This window comes from Dermochelys coriacea, chromosome 7 (assembly GCF_009764565.3).
Source record: "Dermochelys coriacea isolate rDerCor1 chromosome 7, rDerCor1.pri.v4, whole genome shotgun sequence".
In the NCBI taxonomy this organism is placed as follows: Eukaryota; Metazoa; Chordata; order Testudines; family Dermochelyidae; genus Dermochelys; species Dermochelys coriacea.
Window position 1 is genome coordinate 96,485,741 of NC_050074.1, and position 23,541 is coordinate 96,509,281.

Genomic DNA, 23,541 nt, shown 5'->3' on the forward strand with positions numbered 1-23,541 from the left:
TAGTTTCTTCTCTTGTAAAAGACTTTGTCAGATGCTATTTGAAAGGCCCAAATAAGTTATGCCAGCTGGTTTTATTTTCTCTGTTTTGCTGACATGCTCAATGAATTATAATAGATTAGAGAGGTACAGTACACAATGTGTCTGTCACATTCTACAGTGGTGGTGGTGGGCATATCAGTAGGTAGACTTGACCTTACGGCATGGTTAGCTAAGTGATATATAATTCTGTTAGTTCAACCAATTTACCTGATTCTAAGGATCACTCTTAATACTCTTCATAAAGATAGGTACGTTTGCCACCTTCCAGTACAGTGCATATTTGTGACATGCAGCTTATTTTTCAGAGTAGCAGCCGTGTTAGTCTGTATCCGCAAAAAGAAAAGGAGTACTTGTGGCACCTTATAGACTAATCCATTTTGTTTGTGAACTCCTTCAGAACTTGTGTATCTCTACTCAGTTGGTCTTGGTGATTTATCATTTTCCGTATAGTTCTGCTGTAGCTATGCATGTCAGTACTGCCCATCTTTCTTCCCCTCACCCTGTCTCCCCCTGGCCCCACTCACACACAGTGCACCTGTAACAACTGGACACTTTCCAAATATTTATGGTTTTATCCCCACAACACCCTTTTGGAGTTAGGAAGTATTATTATCCTACAGACAGGGAGCTGAGTCAGAGAGATTAGAAGTGCACTGGTGCTGAGAACTTTGCCTAGCAGTACCTGAAGGGGTGGCACTCATGCCCTACAACCCTTGATCTTCCATTGGTCATAAGGGTGGCACCGCCCAAGTCCCCCAGTTCCTTCTCCCTGCCCGTGGCTAGAGTTGGAGTTCTGTGTGGTGTCTTTTCACCTTGTGCTTTTGGTCTTTGTTTCTGAGAAATGTTTCTTGTGTATATAGTCGTACTTGAGGTTAAGTTTAGGATTAGTAAAATATTAGGTAGGGTAGGTGGATGCCTGGCATGATGTCCTCCCCAGGGTACAAGCATTGTCCATTGTGTGGGGTGGGGCTATCCGCAACAGCAACTCCCACACAAGGTGCTGTTGTGTCTCGGTAAAGGGCATATTAAAGAGAGGTGTTCCATCTGCAAATCGCTCACAAAGATGATTCTGGTGATGAGAGACTTACAGCTGAAGCATCACCGGCTGGAGCAGACCATGAGACCCCATTCAGCACTGAGGCACTCGTCTCATTGGGTATGGCATTTGCCCCAAGAAGCAGAGGGGTCATTCTTCTTCATCTGGAATGATGAGAAAGGGGTCCCATAAAATTAATCAGGATCATTTCAGGGCTTGGGGAGAATTCTTGTCCTCTAAGAGGGGTGCTGACTGGCACTGTATTCCCTCTGTCACGCAGGACGTCTAACTGCTCCCTGGTACTCTGCCGAGAGCAAAGAGAGCCCTTACTATTGACTCCAGTTCTGGCCGGGGGGAACCATTGAGTCCAATACCAATGACATCAGCACCAACTGTCCCCATCTTGGCAACGTACTGGACGGTATCAGACCTGCTTTGCCTTGGAGTCCTGGACTCTCCACTTGTTCAAGAGTTCGCTGGTGCCATGGCTTCTGCTGCTACATCCTTCATTGTACCCTTGAGATTTCCTGGCCATGTTGCAGAGCTACCGGGTTCACCAGCACCACAGCTCATGCCACCCGGGCTTCAGGCCGTGGAGGTAAGGCCTACACTGGCATCAAAGGCCCCCTTGATGTTGGTGCATCCATCCACACTGTCACCTTGGTGGAAGATACCTTCACCAAGCTTGCTACTGCCTTTAGCCTAGGTCAGGGGTGGGCAAACTACAGTCCGGGGGCCGCATTTGGCACTTCATATGTTTTAATCTGGCCCTCAAGCTCCTGTCGGGCAGTGGGGTCTGAGGCTTACCCTGTTCCAGTGCTCCAGCCGAGGAGCAGGGTCGGGGGTTTGCCCCGCTCCCTGTGTGCCATGGTTCCTGGAAGCAGCAGCATGTCCCCCTTCCAGCTCTTATGTGGAGGGGCAGCCAGGGGGCTCCCCACACTGCCCCCGCAGCTTCCATTGGCCGGTAACCGTGGCAAATGGGAGCTGCAGGGGCGGCGCCTGCGGACGGGGCAGCTCAAAGAGCCACCTGGTTGTGCCTCTGCATGGGAGCTGTTTCTAGGAGCTGCTTGAGGTAAGCGCCACCCAGAGCCTGCACCCTGACCCTGTCCCATGCCCCAAGTCCCTGCCCCAGCCCTGATTCCTGTCCCACCCTCTGAACCCCTCGGTCCCAGCCTGGAGCACCCTCTTGCACCCCAGAGCCTGCACCCCGAGCCGGAGCCCGCACTCCGCCCTCTTCCACACCCTGAACTCCTCAGGTCTGGCCCCACCCAAAAAAAGAGCACGCACCCCCTCCTGCACCCCAACACCCAATTTTATGAGCATTCATGGCCTGCCATACAATTTCCATACCCAGATGTGGCCCTTGTGCCAAAAAGTTTGCCCATCCCTGGCCTAGGTACTGGTGCCTCTCCAGGTACTGGGTGGGAGTGTCTCACATTTGGTGCTGCAGGTGTTAATCCCCCATTCCTCTTCAGTACTGATGCTGCCCCCATATTGGGTTTCAGACAAATCTGACCATTTGTTTGCCCCATTGGTTTTGCTCCCCCACTGTCACCAGAGAACCTCTGGGACACCTCAAGTTCCAGGTCAGGGTCATCCTCATCCTCAGATAGGCATCAGAGATTGCCCTCACATCACCATTGGTACTGGGATCGGTCCTGCAGTCAGAACGGGGGCTCTTTGCCCAGTGCCTACTGGCCACCAGTGCCTTATCCACATGTCCCGTATCCTCCTTAGAATCCTTGGGATGCTCCTCAGTCCCTGAGGTCATGCTCTTCGATTTGCTCAGAGTGAGACTACGAGTCCCAATGGTGGCTCCCACTCCAAAACCATCTTAACTGCAAGCAATTACTGAGCCCATTCCCCCCTGGACCTCCAGGCTATTCCCACCATACCCAGTGGTACAACACAGGACCCATAGTCAGTGCAACAAATTGCTTCCTCATCCTCCCCAGATGACTCTCTAATGCCAGAATCTTCCTGTCCCTTCGTGCCAGAGGTCTTTTAAAGTATATCAGGACCTCCTGAGGCATATGGTTGCTACCTTGAGTATCCAGACTGAATTCTTACCGGAGAATACACATAAATTGCTGTATATTCTTCAGTCATCACTGCTGGGAAGAGTATCCCTCCTGATAAATGATACTGTCTTGGAGCCTACAGAGGCTCTCTAGAATACTCTAGCTTTGTTTCCCCACATGGCAAAGCATTTGCAGAAGTGGTATTTTGTCCTTAATACAGGGTTTTTGAGGGTTTGTACTCCCACCTTGCCCCTAACTCCCTGGTGGTGACTGCAGCAAATGACAGGGCTTCGCAGGGCAGGTGTAAGTCTATCCCTAAGGACAAAGAGTACAAAAGAATGGACTTAATGGGGAGGAAGTTTTATACCTCTTTTTCTCTATAAATGTGCGTCACGAACTAGCAGGCATTGCTCTTTCTACAAATGAATTTGTCAATTGAATGACCAGCTCTAAGTTTGCAGACAAATTGCCAGAACCCTTTAGGGAAGAGTTTATGGTATTCACTGTGGAAGGTTATATGGTGGCCAAGACTTCAGCTATGGACATGTGGGGATGCCATGACCAGAATTATGGTGCCTCCTATGACCATGAGGAGGGCCTCATGGCTGCAGAATTTGGGTATTTTTCCCCGATATTCAGCAAACCATTGAGGCTTTACTGTTTTGATGGCCAGGTTTTCTTTTCAGAAGATGAAATACTGCACTCTTGTAAAGACTTATGAGCTACTTTACATTCTTTACACCGGGAAAACCGAGAAGTCTGCTGCTTGCCAGGGGCTAAGATTCGTGATGTGACGGAGAGACTGCCGAGACTCATCAAGCCCTCGGATCGCTACCCCTTCCTGCTTCTCCACGTGGGCACCAATGATACTGCCAAGAATGACCTTGAGCGGATCATTGCGGACTACGTGGCTCTGGGAAGAAGGATAAAGGAGTTGGAGGCGCAAGTGGTGTTCTCGTCCATCCTCCCCGTGGAAGGAAAAGGCCTGGGTAGGGACCGTCGAATCGTGGAGGTCAACGAATGGCTACGCAGGTGGTGTCGGAGAGAAGGCTTTGGATTCTTTGACCATGGGATGGTGTTCCATGAAGGAGGAGTGCTGGGCAGAGACGGGCTCCATCTTACGAAGAGAGGGAAGAACATCTTTGCCAGCAGGCTGGCTAACCTAGTGAGGAGGGCTTTAAACTAGGTTCACCGGGGGAAGGAGACCAAAGCCCTGAGGTAAGTGGGAAAGCGGGATACCGGGAGGAAGCACAGGCAGGAAGGTCTGTGAGGGGAGGGCTCCTGCCTCATACTGGGAATGAGGGGCGATCAACAGGTTATCTCAAGTGCTTATATACAAATGCACAAAGCCTTGGAAACAAGCAGGGAGAACTGGAGGTCCTGGTGATGTCAAGGAATTATGACGTGATTGGAATAACAGAGACTTGGTGGGATAACTCACATGACTGGAGTACAGTCATGGATGGTTATAAACTGTTCAGGAAGGACAGGCAGGGCAGAAAAGGTGGGGGAGTAGCACTGTATGTAAGGGAGCAGTATGACTGCTCAGAGCTCCGGTACGAAACTGTGGAAAAACCTGAGTGTCTCTGGATTAAGTTTAGAAGTGTGTGCAACAAGAGTGATGTCATGGTGGGAGTCTGCTATAGACCACCGGACCAGGGGGATGAGGTGGATGAGGCTTTCTTCCGGCAACTCACGGAAGCTACTAGATCGCATGCCCTGATTCTCATGGGTGACTTTAATTTTCCTGATATCTGCTGGGAGAGCAATACAGCGGTGCATAGACAATCCAGGAAGTTTTTGGAAAGCGTAGGGGACAATTTCCTGGTGCAAGTGCTAGGGGAGCCAACTAGGGGGAGCGCTTTTCTTGACCTGCTGCTCACAAACCGGGTAGAATTAGTGGGGGAAGCAAAAGTGGATGGGAATCTGGGAGGCAGTGACCATGAGTTGGTTGAGTTCAGGATCCTGACGCAGGGAAGAAAGGTAAGCAGCAGGATACGGACCCTGGACTTCAGGAAAGCAGACTTTGACTCCCTCAGGGAACAGATGGCCAGGATCCCCTGGGGGACTAACATGAAAGGGAAGGGAGTCCAGGAGAGCTGGCTGTATTTCAAGGAATCCCTGTTGAGGTTACAGGGACAAACCATCCCGATGAGTCGAAAGAATAGTAAATATGGCAGGCGACCAGCTTGGCTTAATGGTGAAATCCTAGCGGGTCTTAAACATAAAAAAGAAGCTTACAAGAAGTGGAAGGTTGGACATATGACCAGGGAAGAGTATAAAAATATTGCTCGGGCATGTAGGAAAGATATCAGGAGGGCCAAATCGCACCTGGAGCTGCAGCTAGCAAGAGATGTCAAGAGTAACAAGAAGGGTTTCTTCAGGTATGTTGGCAACAAGAAGAAAGCCAAGGAAAGTGTGGGCCCCTTACTGAATGAGGGAGGCAAGCTAGTGACAGAGGATGTGGAAAAAGCTAATGTACTCAATGCTTTTTTTGCCTCTGTTTTCACTAACAAGGTCAGCTCCCAGACTGCTGTGCTGGGCAACACAAAATGGGGAAGAGATGGCCAGCCCTCTGTAGAGATAGAGGTGGTTAGGGACTATTTAGAAAAGCTGGACGTGCACAAGTCCATGGGGCCGGACGAATTGCATCCGAGAGTGCTGAAGGAATTGGCGGCTGTGATTGCAGAGCCCTTGGCCATTATCTTTGAAAACTCGTGGCGAACGGGGGAAGTCCCGGATGACTGGAAAAAGGCTAATGTAGTGCCCATCTTTAAAAAAGGGAAGAAGGAGGATCCTGGGAACTACAGGCCGGTCAGCCTCACCTCAGTCCCTGGAAAAATCATGGAGCAGGTCCTCAAAGAATCAATCCTGAAGCACTTAGAGGAGAGGAAAGTGATCAGGAACAATCAGCATGGATTCACCAAGGGAAGGTCATGCCTGACTAATCTAATCGCCTTTTATGATGAGATTACTGGTTCTGTGGATGAAGGGAAAGCAGTGGATGTATTGTTTCTTGACTTTAGCAAAGCTTTTGACACGGTCTCCCACAGCATTCTTGTCAGCAAGTTAAGGAAGTATGGGCTGGATGAATGCACTATAAGGTGGGTAGAAAGCTGGCTAGATTGTCGGGCTCAACGGGTAGTGATCAATGGCTCCATGTCTAGTTGGCAGCCGGTGTCAAGTGGAGTGCCCCAGGGGTCGGTCCTGGGGCCCGTTTTGTTCAATATCTTCATAAATGATCTGGAGGATGGTGTGGATTGCACTCTCAGCAAATTTGCGGATGATACTAAACTGGGAGGAGTGGTAGATACGCTGGAGGGGAGGGATAGGATACAGAAGGACCTAGACAAATTGGAGGATTGGGCCAAAAGAAATCTAATGAGGTTCAATAAGGATAAATGCAGGGTCCTGCACTTAGGATGGAAGAATCCAATGCACCGCTACAGACTAGGGACCGAATGGCTCGGCAGCAGTTCTGCGGAAAAGGACCTAGGGGTGACAGTGGACGAGAAGCTGGATATGAGTCAGCAGTGTGCCCTTGTTGCCAAGAAGGCCAATGGCATTTTGGGTTGTATAAGTAGGGGCATAGCGAGCAGATCGAGGGACGTGATCGTTCCCCTCTATTCGACACTGGTAAGGCCTCATCTGGAGTACTGTGTCCAGTTTTGGGCCCCACACTACAGGAAGGATGTGGATAAATTGGAAAGAGTACAACGAAGGGCAACAAAAATGATTAGGGGTCTAGAGCACATGACTTATGAGGAGAGGCTGAGGGAGCTGGGATTGTTCAGTCTGCAGAAGAGAAGAATGAGGGGGGATTTGATAGCTGCTTTCAACTACCTGAAAGGGGGTTTCAAAGAGGATGGCTCTAGACTGTTCTCAATGGTAGCAGATGACAGAACGAGGAGTAATGGTCTCAAGTTGCAATGGGGGAGGTTTAGATTGGATATTAGGAAAAACTTTTTCACTAAGAGGGTGGTGAAACACTGGAATGCGTTACCTAGGGAGGTGGTAGAATCTCCTTCCTTAGAGGTTTTTAAGGTCAGGCTTGACAAAGCCCTGGCTGGGATGATTTAACTGGGACTTGGTCCTGCTTTGAGCAGGGGGTTGGACTAGATGACCTTCTGGGGTCCCTTCCAACCCTGATATTCTATGATTCTATGATTCTATGATTCTTTGGGAGTATATACTCTGGCCACGAAGAGATGCCACTGTAACACTCAGTAGCAACACAGCAATACCGCTCTCAGCATTTTTTTAGACGGTCCTGCCTTCCTTTAAGGTAGCAGGATTACTCCTGGAAGAGCCACAGATCCAAAAGGAGGAGATCCTCCAGTTCTGGGGTTACCCAGCCAGATCATCTCCCCCCACACATATACACACCGGCATCCAGCAAGTGCCAGTATTGACTTGTGTGTCCAGGACAATGACCCCGTGGTAACCTCCTCTTTGTCCTCTCGATTCGGGTACAAGCTGGCTTGTTTTTATAATGTTGAGACTTGATTACCACAGACAACTGGGTCCTGGGCATTCTCAAGTCAGGTTATGCCATTCAGTTCATCTCCATCCTTCCTCCGCACCCTGCCCCTCTTCAGAAGCCCCCCTGCTCCTTGAGCAGGTTCAGTCTCTGCTGGCTTTGGCGGCTGTAGAGGAGGTCACTTTGCAGCATCGGGGACAGGGATTCTACTCCCAGTATTTCCTGGTTCCCAAGGCCAAGGGAGGGATGAGACCTATCCTTGACCTCTGTAATCTCAACAAATGCATCAGATATGTGAAATTCCGTATAGTCACCCTAGCAACTAAGGAGTTTGTAGGTGTGACAAGTATTTTTTCCAAGAATATTGATGTCAGACTTTTCCCCTTGACAGAAAAGTTCTGAAGGAAATTTAACCTGTTCTTAACATTAAAGTTGCTTTTGGCTGAAACATTTAAATTTATATTGATAGAAACCCAAAGAAATAAGTAGCACATTAGCATGAAAATATTTTAGCTGAAAAAACATAATGCTAGGCTATGTGTCTAAGATGAAAACAGCATTAGAAAATATAAAGTAAAGTATAGGATTTATGGTTTCTAGATAAAATACTGTCCTCTTTCAAGAGGACAAGCTATTACCATTTTTTTCAAGAGAAAAGTGCTGGCATCAGTAATTGATAGCTTACATACTCCCCTCCCCCCCCCCGCCAAAAAAAGGCAATGAAAGTGTATGTTATAAACAGAAATAACTCTTCCATATTTGTATAGTTCCCAATTAAATTTCAAATCTAGATTTATTGTCCCCTGGGATACATTTCTTAGGTAAAAGAACTGAACATACATAATCAATAATTCAGAAAAGGTTATTATTTGTATCTGCAAAACTGAACATGACTTCATTATAATGAGTAAACGCTTTTCTCACTGGACTGGACTGAAATGTTGAAATAGTATTCTGCAGTGTTTATAAAGCACTCTATGTATAAATGACTAAACAGTGAGGGACTAAAAACTCATTGAAAGTAAGAAGAACAGACATGATATAATCAATGATACTAGGATTTCAGTGCAGACACTTTTTTACCTAAATAGATTTCACATTAATCTTTCCAAACAAGTGAATGTTTCTTTGGTGTCTCAAAATATAAGTAAGGCTCTTACAGAGCACAGCAATATTTCAAAATATGTCACCAGCTGCAAAAAATTAGTCCTCAATTTTTTTCGCATACAGCATCAGTGCACTTATGGAGAAGTGTTGGTAAGTGTGAGAACTGCACCGGTGAGTAGGTCTCCAACTATAAAGACAAGATGGGTGAGGTAACATCTTTTATTGGACCAACTTATTGATGTGATGTGTAGAGAGAGAGAGAGAGAGAGAGAGAGAGAGAGAGAGAGAAGTTTTGAGCTACAAGGAGCGATTCTTGCGGTCTGGGGAGGTATTCTAAGCATCACAGCTAAATGCAAGATGGAAGAGATTTGTTTTGCACAATCAGTAGTTGGCAAATATTGTAAGGGAGCATTCAAGGTACAGTGGTGTGTTAATACCTGTGCACTCATAGGACAAAAAGGTGGGTTAGTGGATTACAGTTTTTGTTTATAATAAACCAGAAATTCAATGTGTCTGTTTAGTCCGATTTTTAGTGTCTAGCAGAGTTGTGAATTTAAGCTCCCAGACTCATCTTTGGAAGGTGTTGTGCAGGTTTCCTTTAAGGATGAGGACTGATAGTTCAGGTATAGAATGATCACTTTGTGAAAAGTGTTCACCCACAGGTGATACGGTGTTTCTGTCTTTTATCATTTTCCTGTGTGAGTTCATTAGAGAGAGTAGTGATTTCACCCACACCATTGTTATTGGGGCAATTGGATGTGCACTGCACTGCACTAGATGTGGTACACCACATGTTGTGATGGGCATGTGTAAAATCCATGGATCTTGAAAGGTGTGCTGTGGAGGATGTTGGATCATTGTAGCAGTGGAGATATAGCTGTAGTTTTGCATCTGTTTTGGTGGGGTCTGGTGCCATTTTGAGTTGGTGTGTACTTCGTCTGTGGGAAGCTTGCTTCTGAGAATGAGCTTGGTGAGACTGGTAGGTTGTTTGACAGCCAGAAGTGGGGGTTCAGGAAAGACTTAGTTCAGAATGGGGTACCTATTGAGCATGGGTTATAGTTGTTTGACAATACCCTGTATGGGTTCCAGTGTGGGGTGGTAGGTGACAACTAGGGGTGTGCAGTTGGAAGTGATTTTATTTCAGTATTAAAGCAGGTTCTCTCTGGGTATTTGGGTGGCCTGTTCCATGCTGGAGTGTCCTTGTTTGGTGAAGGTGGCTTTAAGTGTGCTATGGTTCATATCCTGGACTTTCTCCTCAGGGCATATCTTGTGTCTCTCAACAACAGAAGTTGGTCCAGTAAAAGATATTACCTCACCCACCTTGTCTCTCTAATATCCTGGGATCAACACAGCTATAACTTCACTGCATCCAACTATAAGAACATCCTGCATGCAGTAAGGCTTTTGGCCATCCAAAGGTATTCAGAAGCACATCCATTGCTAAATGACTTCAGTTTGATTTTTTTTAAGCAAATTTATATATGGAATGTCATCTCTCTGAATTTAAAACCATCCATGAACTCCTCCTGGGAGGTGGTAGAAAGACCAGTGTCTCTGGCAGGGGTTAGGTGGGAGCTAAGTGAATTTACCGGAGGTAATAAGACTGTGGTTTGTTACAAGGATTCATGTATTCCCAAAACATACATAAATCAAGAACACTTATCCTTCTTTTCCTTTTTTGCTTTTATATTTGTCACTTTGCTACATAGACTTTTCTAGTCTTATTTATTTGCTTGCTTGCTTGCTTGCTTTTTATTTAACTCCTTAACTGACCCCATTGTTTTTCTAGCAAATATCTCTGTGATCTTAACCTGTCCCCCTCCTCCAGTTCAGTTTTGAATAGTCCTGCCTTTTATTAACAGATATAATACTGCTTTTTGCTCACTGGCAGATGTCTTTGACCTGACTGCTCTTCTCCACTTGTCAGGTTTCCCCCTAGCTCCTATGTTAAATAGTTGATCTAAACTTGTTAATTTTGTCTTCTGGCAGTCTGCTCCTACTTTAGTTAAGGTGGAGCTCATTCCTTCCATATAGATTCTCCTTTCCCAATGCTGAATGAACTTCAACCTTTCCTCTTTATACTGCCTTTTGGATCCATGCATTGAGAGCCCCCAAGTTTCTCCTGTCTAGCTGGCCTGAGTGTAGAATTAGGAGTCTTTCAGAGAATACGTGAGACCCTTGCCTTAAATCCTTTTCCTGACCCTCTAAATTTAACTTCCAGGACCCCTCTCTCTTGTGCCTTCCATTGTTACCATTTGATACCAATATGTACCATGACATTCAGCTCCTCTGCAGTACTCGTTAGAAATGCGCCAAGATAACTTGTGAGATCTGCCACTTTGCTAGAGTGGGGAAAGAATCTTTGGGTCAGCTGAGACTCTGTTGGAGAAGAGGAAATGTTAGCATTTTAAAATGTCCCATCCACACCCTGGCTGTGGTGAAGTAGTAAGTACTTCTTAAAATGGAACTGGAGAGCAGTTTCAGAACTAGATCCAATTTACAAACTGAAACAGTGACTGCTGAGCAGGCATCTAAAAATATATTTTATAAAGCTTCTGAAGTAATGATGCTTTGTAAGGTAAAACTCCATTTGTAATGACCTCTAAGAAATAGTCATATGGGAGCAGTCATTGGTTTATAACCTGTTTGTCTACTCATGGCCACAATATGTGAGCACTTCACAAACAATGAATTTATCCTTTCATCATTCCTGATAGGTAGGGAAATAGTATTATTCCCATTTTACAGGGGTAACTGGGGCACAAAGGTGATTAAGTGACTTTTCCAAGGTCCTACAGGAAATTTGTGGTAGAGCTAAGAAACAAGCCCATGTCTCTCAATTCCCAATCCAGTGACTTACTAACAGGACCATACTTCCTCCCATTGAGAGGGGAAAATCTGCAGCACCAATTAATAAAATAAGTTTTTAAATCTTTTGTTTTGTAAATTGAATTTCAGCTCAACCCAAACAAAGACTATTCAGATATAGAGCAAAGCAAAAAATGAAAAGCTAATTTCTCTAAATTAGAGAATTATTATCTCTAAAAGAGCAGAACACAGCAGAATTTTCTGAAATATTGGGTGGCTGTCTTAAATTAAAACATATGGTGCAGTTGCTGCTTATGGGGAATATTCTTTTCGGTGCACAGAGATTCCTCTTTAGTCATTCATGGGAGTCGATGCTGATCAAGAGGATAATATTATGCAAAGCAAAAAATGATCAAATCTACAGAGGATTTGACTGATCACCTGTTCACAGGGTTGCACCTGGTGTGCAGAGATGTGCTCGGTGTCTCCTGCAAAATGCTCAGCACCCTTAGCTCCCTGAGCCCCTCATGGAATTTGGGCCCTGAGCTTTGGATGGTGCTTTTAAAACCCACCCAAAGGAAAATGTTTGTGTTGGAAATTATTTAAAAATTCTTCATACTGCCTGTATGGGAAAGCACTTCACAGTAATGAGTTAGCTATGAGCAATAGGGAATTTATATGCAATAATTGTGCAGATAAATGCAGCAGCTCACTCTCAGCAAGTAGCTCACCTGACATCCGAGATAGTCAAACCTGTTTTAATGAAGGAGGGAATATGAACTGGGAGGAAATCAGGGTTATCTAACCCTTTTGAAACTGATACAACTTCCATCTGGTCTGGGTAGCCACCAGAGACAGAAAGAACGGAGCTCCCTTTAATAGCTTTAATAGCAGGGAACTGCACTTGTAGCAGACCACTGCCCCCTCCTGGTGGTACATTGCAAAGTCCAATACTGGTATGTAGTCAGTCCTTGAATCCATATTTAAGAGGTCCAAAACCAGAAGTAAACACACTATTTCAGGTTCAACATTGATATAAATACTCCCCACCAGTTGACAGTCTGATTTCTCTTACACTGATAGGTAGGTTTCAGAGTAGCAGCCATGTTAGTCTGTATTCGCAAAAAGAAAAGGAGTACTTGTGGCACCTTAGAGACTAACAAATTTATTAGAGCATAAGCTTTTGTGAGCTACAGCTCACTTCATCGGATGCATTTGGTGGAAAAAACAGAGGGGCTTTTCCAATGAAGTGAGCTGTAGCTCACGAAAGCTTATGCTCTAATAAATTTGTTAGTCTCTAAGGTGCCACACGTACTCCTTTTCTTTTTACTGATAGGTAGTTGTCTCAGGGTTGGGATATTTTTTAATCCAACAACTATAAACCATTTGATTTTTTCAATACTTGAAAATTCTGTTTTCTCAAGAATTACCTGAACAGGAATTATATAATAGTTCTTTGACCTCTGCCATTTGCTATAGGTTAATGTTTCCATTGATAACGCTTCCCACAGAAATCTTTACTTACCAACACTGCATGCTGGTATGGGTGAGCTTTTCCCAGTGACCAGGTATTGCTGCTAATCCCAGCAACCATAACTGTTTAACAAAGAGTTACCTAAACCTAGTGAAACTTTGACTTTTTTCAAAGGAATTCCCAAAGAGTCAAATTGAATACACTTGTTTGAAATTGTCAGTGTAAAGATTGAGTCACCGTTTTCAAATGAGGATGCCTAAAGTCAGGCAGCTACCTCCATATTTAGGCCATCAGAGCTGCAGGTGCTCAGCATCTATAAAAGCCAGGCCACTTTTATACAGGAGCTTTTAAATATGGACTAGCTTCTGCCGTTCTTACCTAACTCCATTTTCTTTAATGGGACTACTTCTGGAATAAGACACTACTCAGTGTGAATTTCTCCTTATTGATTTAAGTGCCAAACTTTGAAAATGTTGGCCTTGTGCTTTACTCTCTGTCTCACCAAGCTTTGAAATTAACTGCCATTCACCTGTAGGCCTTTGCTCTTTTTAAGTCTGAAAGTAACTATTAGGCAGGTGATGAAGAGTGACACCACAAACATGCTGAAAATAGCTCTGCCGAGCAAACCCTCCAGGAAAATTCAGATTGCTTTGAGAACATGAGGAAAATGACCTGCTCAAAGGTAGTATGCAGAATGAGATGGCACACTACAAGGATAGCATTAACATGGGGCATGTTATTGTGATTATGTGGTGGGAGGGATAAGGAGTGAGAGGTGCAGGAAGGTTGTACATTTAAAACCAGGACCTTTTTTCCATTTCACATGAGAAGGCTTCAATAGTGAAGAGAAAAAATGGCTAAAAAGAGAAGCAGGGGCTGATCTTCAAAATAGATCTTTTAATTTTCTTATTCTTGATCAACCTAAAAAAGGGACTAAAAGGGGGAGGAAATTCTTGGCTTGAGATCCATACAATAAGAAAAATTGGAGTTCCATTCCTTATTAAATACCGAATGAAATATGGAAAGAATGATTGATCACAAACCTACACTTCAACTTTTTCTAATAGTTTATATTCCATTTTATTTGAAAACTCAGGGGGGGAAAGTAGGGGAGATACTGGATTAGAAGGATAGGACCAAAATAAAACAGCACTTTCAAGTGTGCCTTCCTCTCTTTTCTCCCTCAGCCCCAGAGATTGTTACATATAATACCAGCCATGGAGAACAACAGTCTTTTGTTAGCTTGAAACAAATAAAACATTTTAGTGCTTTGATTTTTTTTGTTTTTGCTTTGACAGTTTTGCCAAGTCTGTTACTTCACTATGAAAAAAAATATGCTATAAAATTCTGTGTTACCTAAGAAGCATGAATACATTTCTAATATTACATCATGTCTAAGGTTTGTTGTTTGGGCATTTTCTGGATGTCCCATCAATATGATGTCCATCTAATGTTTTATTATGGTACCATTTTGTAATTGTTGAATGTGTGCATGAAAACTCTAAGTTTTCTGTGGGTTCAAGTAGAGATTTATGTACTCTGTAAACTGCTGGTAACAGAACAACAAACATGACAGCCACTTTTTTTGCAGATTAATTAGAGTGGTATTTATCAAACCATGTTCACCCATGGCCAGTCCAAACCACTCATTTTTCCCTCCCTGTTAATCAAGTCTATAATATCTGAGCACCTGGTCGCCATCTCCCAGAATACTTTGCATTGTTTAAAGAAAACTAATGAGCTAAAGTTCATTGTGCCATGTATAGCCAAAGTAGCATGTAATTTCGCATTTGAAACAAGAAGTATAATATGAAATTGTTTGTGAAAGGCACATTCCCCAATATCATATTCAGTAAGTATAATTACTGCAGCTATTTCAATGCAGGAAGTTATCTTGCTATGCCCAGATCTCCCCATCGGTTATGCCTCATCACTTTCTTTCTTGACATCCTCGGCTACTATTGCCAGCTCTTGTGATTTTTTGGGTCTCACCATATTTGAGGTTTTTCTGAAAGCCCTAGCTTCTGCATTCATGTGATTAGGAGAGAATCCCAGATCTCATGTTTTTAAAAAATGTTCCTATTCCTCATGTTTGCAGAGGAAAGTTTAAAATCTCAATCCAAAATGCACCCCTAAACCTCAAAAACCAGAAGACTTTTTTTATTTCCTCATTTTTGAATGCTTGGACTTGGCAATACTGTATCCCTTCTCACAGCCCACTCAAAGAGGCTCATAAATCATAGTCTGTGATTGAAAAGATCATGGGTCAGGTCTTCAGCTAGTATAAATGACATAACTCCATTGAAGTGATGATTTACACTAGTTGAGAATTTGGCCCCATTTGTCTACTTGCTCACATAGATACGAAATTTTACCCAGGCAAGAATGCTGGGAGGCAAGCTCAGGCTCTACTGGAGAATAGAGATGGCCAGGAAGCTTCCAACCAAGTGGGGCTTCTTGGAAAATGCCAATTTGTCTAACTAGAAATGTTTTTCAGAAGTCTGTTTTGACACACACTTTTGACAAACCATAGGCAGGTTCCCTCTTTTCTGGCAAGCTGCTGGGAACACCAGGCTTCCCAGGTTCTGCAGCTCCAGGACAGACTGCCCCAAGATTGAGGACTCCTGGGCTTCCCAGAACTGGAAGCTCTGGGAGCCCCAGCTGTAGACAGGGATCATCTCCTGGCTCCACAGCATTGGGCATGGAAACTCTGAAAACCCTGCTTGGGGTCTTGCCATGGATTTGGGAGCCTGATCTCCCAAGTTTATGCTCCTGGGTCAGCCATGGCTCCCAGGGTTTCTAGGCACCCGGTTCCCCTCAATGCAATGGGTTCTGCTAATCTGTCCACTAGGGCTGATGAGGACCTGGGAGCCTAATATCCCTATGAGCCATGACTGATCTGGGAGTCTTGGATCTTGGGCTCCCAGGCTCTATTTCTTTTCAAAATTTGAATTGAAACATTTTGACTAAAAAAAAAATTGGCTTTCTTCTTCCTTAGGAAACTTTAAAAATTCTATTTTTTGTTCCAGAGTGGTGTGAAAGTGTGTTTGAGAATTTCCTGTGGAACTGAAGTTCTGACACTCAACCTGCTCCCATGGAGAAGACAAGAGTGGAGCAGCCCTAGTACTGTTACTTCTTGAACAGGAGAGAAGTGGGGAAACAGGGCAGAGAGCAATTCAAGTGTCATAGTTCTTTTTTGATGAAGTGAGAAGGGGAGCAGAGTACTGAAGTCTGCTACATTTCTCACAGGATGGGAAAGAGGAATAGGATTGCCTCTGAAAAGCTGTTCCTTTAAGATCAGGGGTACAGGGACTTAAAAGCAAAGGGCTTAGGTGAAGAGGAGGAGCTGGCCAAAGGCCTCAAACTTACCCAAAAGAACAATGAAAAAAAAAGGCTGAAGGAAGAGGAACCTTTCTAAAAAGTAGAGGGAGAGTAACTGATTTGAGTGGCAGCATTAGTTGATTTGGAGGGAAGCAGCACTAAATAAATTTGGAGGGGCAGACTATATTTGGGGATGGATTTGAGCTGTAAACAGAAATGATTTTTATCTGTTAAGGCAGAAATGATTTACTGAGAGAAGTGAAGATGTGCTAAAGGAAATTAAACATACTGTTGGGCTTTGCAGGCATGATGCTGGCATCCTTTCGTCTGCGAGAGATGGTGGGAATTGCAGCCTATGATGTAGATAGTCTGCAATGTCTCATGTGACTGAATAGGCCAATCCAAGATTTGCATTATCTTTGGCAGTTATTGCAAAGGATGTATCTTGGTTGGGAGCTGCTTGCTTTCTATGGGCTCTTTTTTCCTCAAACTGTAGGAGCAAGCTCTTGTCATGGACTTTGATACCCTGATGGAGACGATCACACCATTTGTTACGATCACTTGCCAAGATTTCCCATTGGTCAGGATCAATTCCAAATTCCTTCATATCTCAATTGCATGTGTCTTTATGGGATATCTATTGGGATGTCCTGTTGTTCTTGTTCCCTTTGATAACACCCCATATAGCATGTTCTTGGGTATGCATCCATCTTCCAACCTACTCAGATGGCCCAGCCAGCGCAAATGGTAAATTTGCCCTTTGAAGAACCTCTGCGTTGGTGACGTTCTATCCATTTGGTGTTGAGTATGCAGTGTAAACAACATAGGTGGAAACTGTTCAACCTTTTCTCCTGATGAGCATTAGTAGTTTCCCCACTACACATGAGAGTGCTGAAGAGGCAAGCTTGGTACGCTAGCATTTTGATCTTTAATGGTAAGCTTTGAGTTGGTCCATGCCTTTTTAATTAGTCTGCTAAAGGTGATGGCAGCCTTTTCAATGCGAACATATAGTTCTTCATCCAGTGAGAGGTTGGTAGTCCCTGTAGAACCTAAATAGCTGAACTATAGGACTACTTCTAGTTGGTTTGCATTTAAGGTAATTGAAGGATCTTGTGGAACCCAAAATACAACTGTTTTCTTGATGCTAATGGGGAGAGCAAATGCCTGACAGGTACTTGAAAGGCAGTCTGTGAGTTCTTGCAATAGATCTTCATTGTGGGCTATAAGGGTAGCATCATCAGCAAATAGAAGTTCCCTGCTTAGCACCTTTTTGACTTTTTGGTCTTTGACTTAAGTCAGGACAGGTTGAAGAGTTTCCCATCTGATCTTGTGTGGAGATACACTCCATCTTTCCTGTCCTTAAACGCACAATTCAAGAGTACTGAGAAGAAGATCCCAAAGAGTGTAGGGGCAAGAACACATCCTTGCTTCATTCTGCTTTGCATCTCAAAGCTGTCCGAAGTGGACCCATCAAATTGGACAGTTGCTCTCATGTTGTTGTGTTATGAATATATAAGACTTAACAGGGGTGGTGGACATCTTATCTTTTCTAGTATTGCAAATAAACCTGATCTGCTGACTGTGTCAAATGCTTTGGTTAGGTTCACAAAGGCAATGTACAATGGTCGGTTTTGCTCTCTGCACTTTTCTTGGAGTTGATGCAGAGAAAACATCATGTCTATAGTTGATCTTTCAGCCCTGAATCTGCACTGTGATTCAGGGAAGACATGATTCGTCAGCTGTTGTAGGTGCATTAAGATGACTTTTGCAAAAGCTTTTCCTGCTACGCTTACTAGCAAGATACATCTGTAGTTGTTGCAATTGCCCTTTCGCCTTTATTCTTATACAAAATAATGATGTTTGCATCACACATCTCTTGTGGTACCTTACCCTCTTTCCAGCACGTAAGTAGCAGCTGATGAAGATATGGTAATAGGCTGTCTTTCCCACCCTTGAGGATTTCTGCTGGAATGCCATCTTTTCCAGGAGCCTGGCCACTTGATAGCAAATCAATGGCCTTGCTTAGCTTTTCTACAGTGGGCTCCACATCTAGCTCTGGCATGACCTGTAGAGTTGGTATTTGGTCCAGTGATGTTTCTTCTGTATATAGCTCTAAATAGTGTTCAACACAACTTGACAACTGCTTGGTTTTATCTGTAATGGTTTCACCACTGTGCGATTTGAGAGGGGCAACCTTGTTGACAGTGGGACCTAGAGTTTTCTTTAGGCCATCATACATGACTTTGAGGTTTCCTGTGTCTGAGGATATCTGTATATCTTCAGAGAGCTTGATCCAGTAATGATTTGCACAGCATCTGCTTGCTTGCTGTATCTCGGTTTTTGCATGTCGAAGTCTCTTTGAGGTGTTCTCTGTTGGCTTCTTGTTATGTTCCAGATAGGCTGTGTTCTTAATGTTGATGAGATGTAAAAGTTCTGCTTCATTTTCTTCAAACCAGTCCTTTTTTTGATGGTCTCTTTCCTCAAAATGCAGCTAAAGCTGTTTCATGGATTGTTGTTCTTAAATCTGCCCAAAATTCCTCTGCCTTCTCTGGTAATGATTTCCCATGCATGCTAAGTTCAAAAGCCTTCACAAACTCCCGGCATTTCTTCTGGTTTTCGGTGTTAATAGCATTGATTTTTGGGCTTGCTCCTAGGTTTTGCTCTATGTAATTTCTTGGTTCTAATCTTCATTTTGCTAATAATCAAGGAGTGGTCAGTGACACAATCAGCGCTGTGGAACATGCGAGTGTTCTGTGTAATTGGTGCCAGTGGCCTGATCATGGATGTTGCCATGACACTTTGTGGTGATCTTTTCCTGTAAAATGTGAATTCATAGATTCATAGATACTAAGGTCAGAAGGGACCATTCTGATCATCTAGTCCGACCTCCTGCACAACACAGGCCACAGAATCTCACCCACCCACTCCTACGAAAAACTTCATCTATGTCTGAGCTATTGAAGTCCTCAAATCGTGGTTTAAAGACTTCAAGGAGCAGAGAATCCTCCCTCAAGTGACCCGTGCCCCATGCTACAGAGGAAGGCGAAAAACCTCCAAGGCCTCTCCAATCTGCTCTGGAGGAAAATTCCTTCTCGACCCCAAATATGGCGATCAGCTAAACCCTGAGCATATGGGCAAGATTCACCAGCCAGATACTACAGAAAATTCTTTCCTGGGTAACTCAGATCCCATCTCAGGGGATTAGACCTATTTACCCTGAATATTTAAAGATCAATTAATTACCAAAATCCCATTATCCCATCATACCATCTCCTCCATAAACTTATCGAGTAGAATCTTAAAGCCAGATAGATCTTTTGCCCCCACTGCTTCCCTTGGAAGGCTATTCCAAAACTTCATTCCTCTGATGGTTAGAAACCTTCGTCTAATTTCAAGTCTAAACTTCCTGGTGGCCAGTTTATACCCATTTGTTCTTGTGTCCACATTGGTGCTGAGCTTAAATAATTCCTCTCCCTCTCCTGTATTTATCCCTCTGATATATTTATAGAGAGCAATCATATCTCCCCTCAACCTTCTTTTAGTTAGGCTAAACAAGCCAAGCTCCTTAAGTCTCCTTTCATAAGACAAGGTTTCCATTCCTCGGATCATCCTAGTAGCCCTTCTCTGTACCTGCTCCAGTCTGAATTCATCCTTTTTAAACATGGGAGACCAGAACTGCATACAGTATTGGCAATGCACATTTGATTTTGGGCTCAGAATTCAAGAAGTCAGTGGCCGTTCTCTTTCATCTTGCCAATGCCAAAATGTCCTAGGCAACCTGGCCATGAGTTGTTGTCTGCTCTGACTCTTGCATTAAAGTCACCAAGGAGGAAAAGTTGCTCAGCTGATGGTATTCTTTTGACAACTTGATGCAAAGTCATAAAATGTATCCTTCTCCTCGGGGCTAGATTTGAGTGCTGGTGCATAGGCACTAATGATGTTCACAGAGCCGATGGTGGTTTGAAGTTTAAGTGAGATGGTATGCTCTGACTTCCCAATGGGTATTTTAGGAGCTTTACCCACTTATTTCTAACAGCAAAACCAACACCATGCAGATTTTCTTATCTGCTTTTACCTTGCCAAAAGAAAGTGTAATTGGCCTCTTGGACAGAACCAGCATCTGCAAGTGGTGTTTCCTGAAGTGCTGCAATATCAACATTGAGTTTGTACAGTTCACGGTCTATCAAAGCTGACTTCTGTATGCTGCTTGTTTATTGTAGTTTGTCATAGTCTCTCAGTCCCGGACACATGGTCCTGATATTCCTGCTGTCAAGCCAGAAAGTTCTTGGTTTCTTATTTTTGCCAGGTGCAAGGTTTCCGTCTATCATTCAACTTTTGGTGTAGCCACACGTATCCTCAAGAGGTGAGCAGACTTTGGCGGGTCAGCACCAAACTGTCCAGGGGCTGCCCGGCTTTGTGGTGGATGGTGGCTGACCAATGGAACGCAGTGATTCCTCCCACTGTCGAAGGTGACCCATGGTGCCCTCCTCTACTCCAATCAAGTGAGAGCTTATAACCTGTAACTGCCACATTACATGTTGTGTCCATGTTGCCAGCAAGAATGGAGCCTCTTCTCCATGTGATGTGGCTGCAATAGCCTGGGCAGTTGATATGGAGGTGCTGCTTTGCCCATGTGTCAGCATCCCCCTCTTGACTTTACTGGTTTGGACCAAAGAAAGGATGGGAGTTGATACATTTGGAACCAGCTATGCTGCAGGAGTTGCCAGAGCAAAGGAGAGCTTCCATCTGCCTGCCTTTTGGGGCTCTACTCCTAGATTGGTTATCAGTCACAGCTGAAGGACCCAATCTGTCCTGTGTGGATGTCATTGGCAAAAACACTGAGTGAATTTGCTCATCCGCCTTTTGATGGCATTTCCTCCATCAAGGATTCCACTACCCTCCTCAGGCGCTCATCAGCCAGAAGCCATTGGTGCTTCCTGAGGTTTCTGGGTTAATTAACTGCCACCCAGCACTTGGCATTGACCAATATAGGTTGTACCGCTTAAGGTCATAGCAATAGCAGATTTTCAATCCTGACCTGACTTGACCAGGCATGACCAGGTGCAGGTAATTTTCACCTAAAGAAGCTTAGGCCCAGATCCCCAAAGATATTTATGCCCCTAACATCCATTGATTTCAATGGACTTCAGGAGCCTAAATACTTATTACCCCTTTTTACCCCGAGCAATTAGTCAGAGGTGCGTTGTTCCAGTTGGTGTTGAAATTGACGATGGAATTGGGTACTTTTTTTGTATGCAGTCTTGTTTATTTATCAGGAATGTACAAAGTTCTGTTCCTCTGAACACTGTAGGAATCAAATAGTAGGAGACTGTTGCTTTGTTCACCAGTACAAGCCTGTCTTTCCCACCAGCACTCTACATTCCCAAAAGCTTTTTCTCTTTCCTTTGTCACAGGTCCATGTTACTATGCTTCTAGGCTGCCGGCCTGGCTGTGTCTCTGTTTCTGTATCTGATTATATGTGTGTATGCATACAGACAATATGGAGCACAAAGTCCAAATTCTTGTATAGGGTCACATACCCTCTTTGTTTAAGTGGGTCTGTTTAGCTTGTTCTCACTGTTTGGTTTAAGAAGGATGGAGGTCAACAGTTTAGATGAGGTCTAACCCAACCCACTTCACATACCTTTCAGGATCTGGGCCTTAGTGCTCATAAATCATAGAATACATATTAAACAATTAATGTTCAGCTATTGAGAAACCTTCAGTTTACGAACATAAATATATTTGTCACAAGGCAAAATGTACTAGTAACACCCAATTCATCATTTTGTTTACAATCCCCCAGTATTGCCAGGAAGTTAGTGATAGACAATAGTACACTTCAGAGGCTACTTCCAGATTTCAGTGACCTCCAAGCATATGCAGAATATCAATTAGCAAGGTCACCATCCTTGGCTCTCAAGTTATCAAAAACCAACCAACCAACAAAAAAACAAACAAACAAGCCACTGAGGAAAAATTAAGCTCCGACAGTTACCTGCTTTCTTCCTAGGACTCAGTTCATTATTTTTGTCTTACAAGAGAATACCTTGGCTTTTCTGGGTATAGTCCAGAGGACTTTAGGGTGGGATTTTTAAAGGAACCTAAGTGAGTTATACATCTAATTGCCATTGAAAGTAAATTCGACTCGGGTTCCTACCTCCTTCAGACTCTCTTGAAAATCCCAGTTTAAAATATTGGATTTATTTTTAAAGGAAAGCTTGCTCACTATGTGTTGTCTGCAAACATTTTTGTACATGCTTAAATTAAGCATGTGTGCATACCATTGACTTCAGTGGACTATTTTTATGCTTAAAGTTAAGCATGTATTTACATATTTCCAGGATCTGAGCCCAGAAAGTTTTCCTAAATTCTATTTTTTTCCTTCACAGAAATGTATAAAAATCCAGTGGAAAAAGGTAACATTTCCCACCACATTTTTCTGCCCTACGAAAGGTGCAGTCAATTTATCATTCAAAAGAACCCAGGGATGGAGCTATGTTTTACATCACCTGGATATCAAGCATGAATTCTTTGCCATTTATGGGTATAGGTGTATTCTTTGCCACTTCTGATTCACATTGGGGTGAAGGGAACCATTCCTCTCTCTATATGCATGTACCTCAAGTGGGAAACTAAAACCATCATTGGATAATTTGGAGGTTTCTCATCAAATATGCTTTGGTTTACTCTTAATCCTCTGTTTAACACTATAACATTTTTTTTTAAAAAAAAGTCAAATGTAATCCACAGGAAAAAACAGTTCTGATTTAATTCTGTTTTTAGCTTGCAGAGCATACAATTCTATCTTTAAGCTCTTATTTAAATGTAAAAGGGGAGGGATAGCTCAGTGGTTTGAGCATTGGCCTGCTAAACCAAGTTGTGAGTTCAATCCTTAAGGGGGCCATTTAGGGATCTAGGGCAAAAATTGGGGATTGGTCCTGCTTTGAGCAGGGGGGTGACTAGATGACCTCCGGAGGTCCCTTCTAAACCTGATATTCTATGATTACATACATGTGCTCAACCCCCATCAAATTCAATAACCAGCAAAACAACTAACTGCACCCTAATGATGCGATAGAGAAATTTCTCCTAAATAACAAGCCTTAGATGTAGTGTGAAGCTAAGGGTATTTGTGCTCTCTTACCTAATTTTCCCCCTCTCCACCCCCCAGAAGTTGAGAAGTAAGAGTCAGCAGAAAGATTTGTCAAAGCCCAGACTTTACAAGCTCTAATTATGTGGATTCCAGCAGTGT

The 23,541-nt window shown here is 43.7% G+C and overlaps 1 protein-coding gene across 4 annotated transcripts in view; it reads left to right on the top strand.

Moving 5' to 3' along the window:
- The window catches only part of LOC119858775 (heparan sulfate glucosamine 3-O-sulfotransferase 1-like), a 110,015-nt gene that overhangs the window by 57,902 nt on the left and 28,572 nt on the right, over positions 1–23,541 (top strand). Inside the window, exon 1 of one of the 4 annotated variants that reach the window (XM_038410163.2) lies at positions 1,375–1,673. The exons of 2 other annotated variants lie outside the window; for them this stretch is intronic. The gene's annotated coding sequence lies outside the window, so the exon portion shown is untranslated. Of the gene's footprint in view, positions 1–1,374; positions 1,674–9,943; positions 10,102–23,541 lie in introns of those variants that run through there. One more of the 4 variants, XM_043518303.1, reaches the window with a different exon arrangement.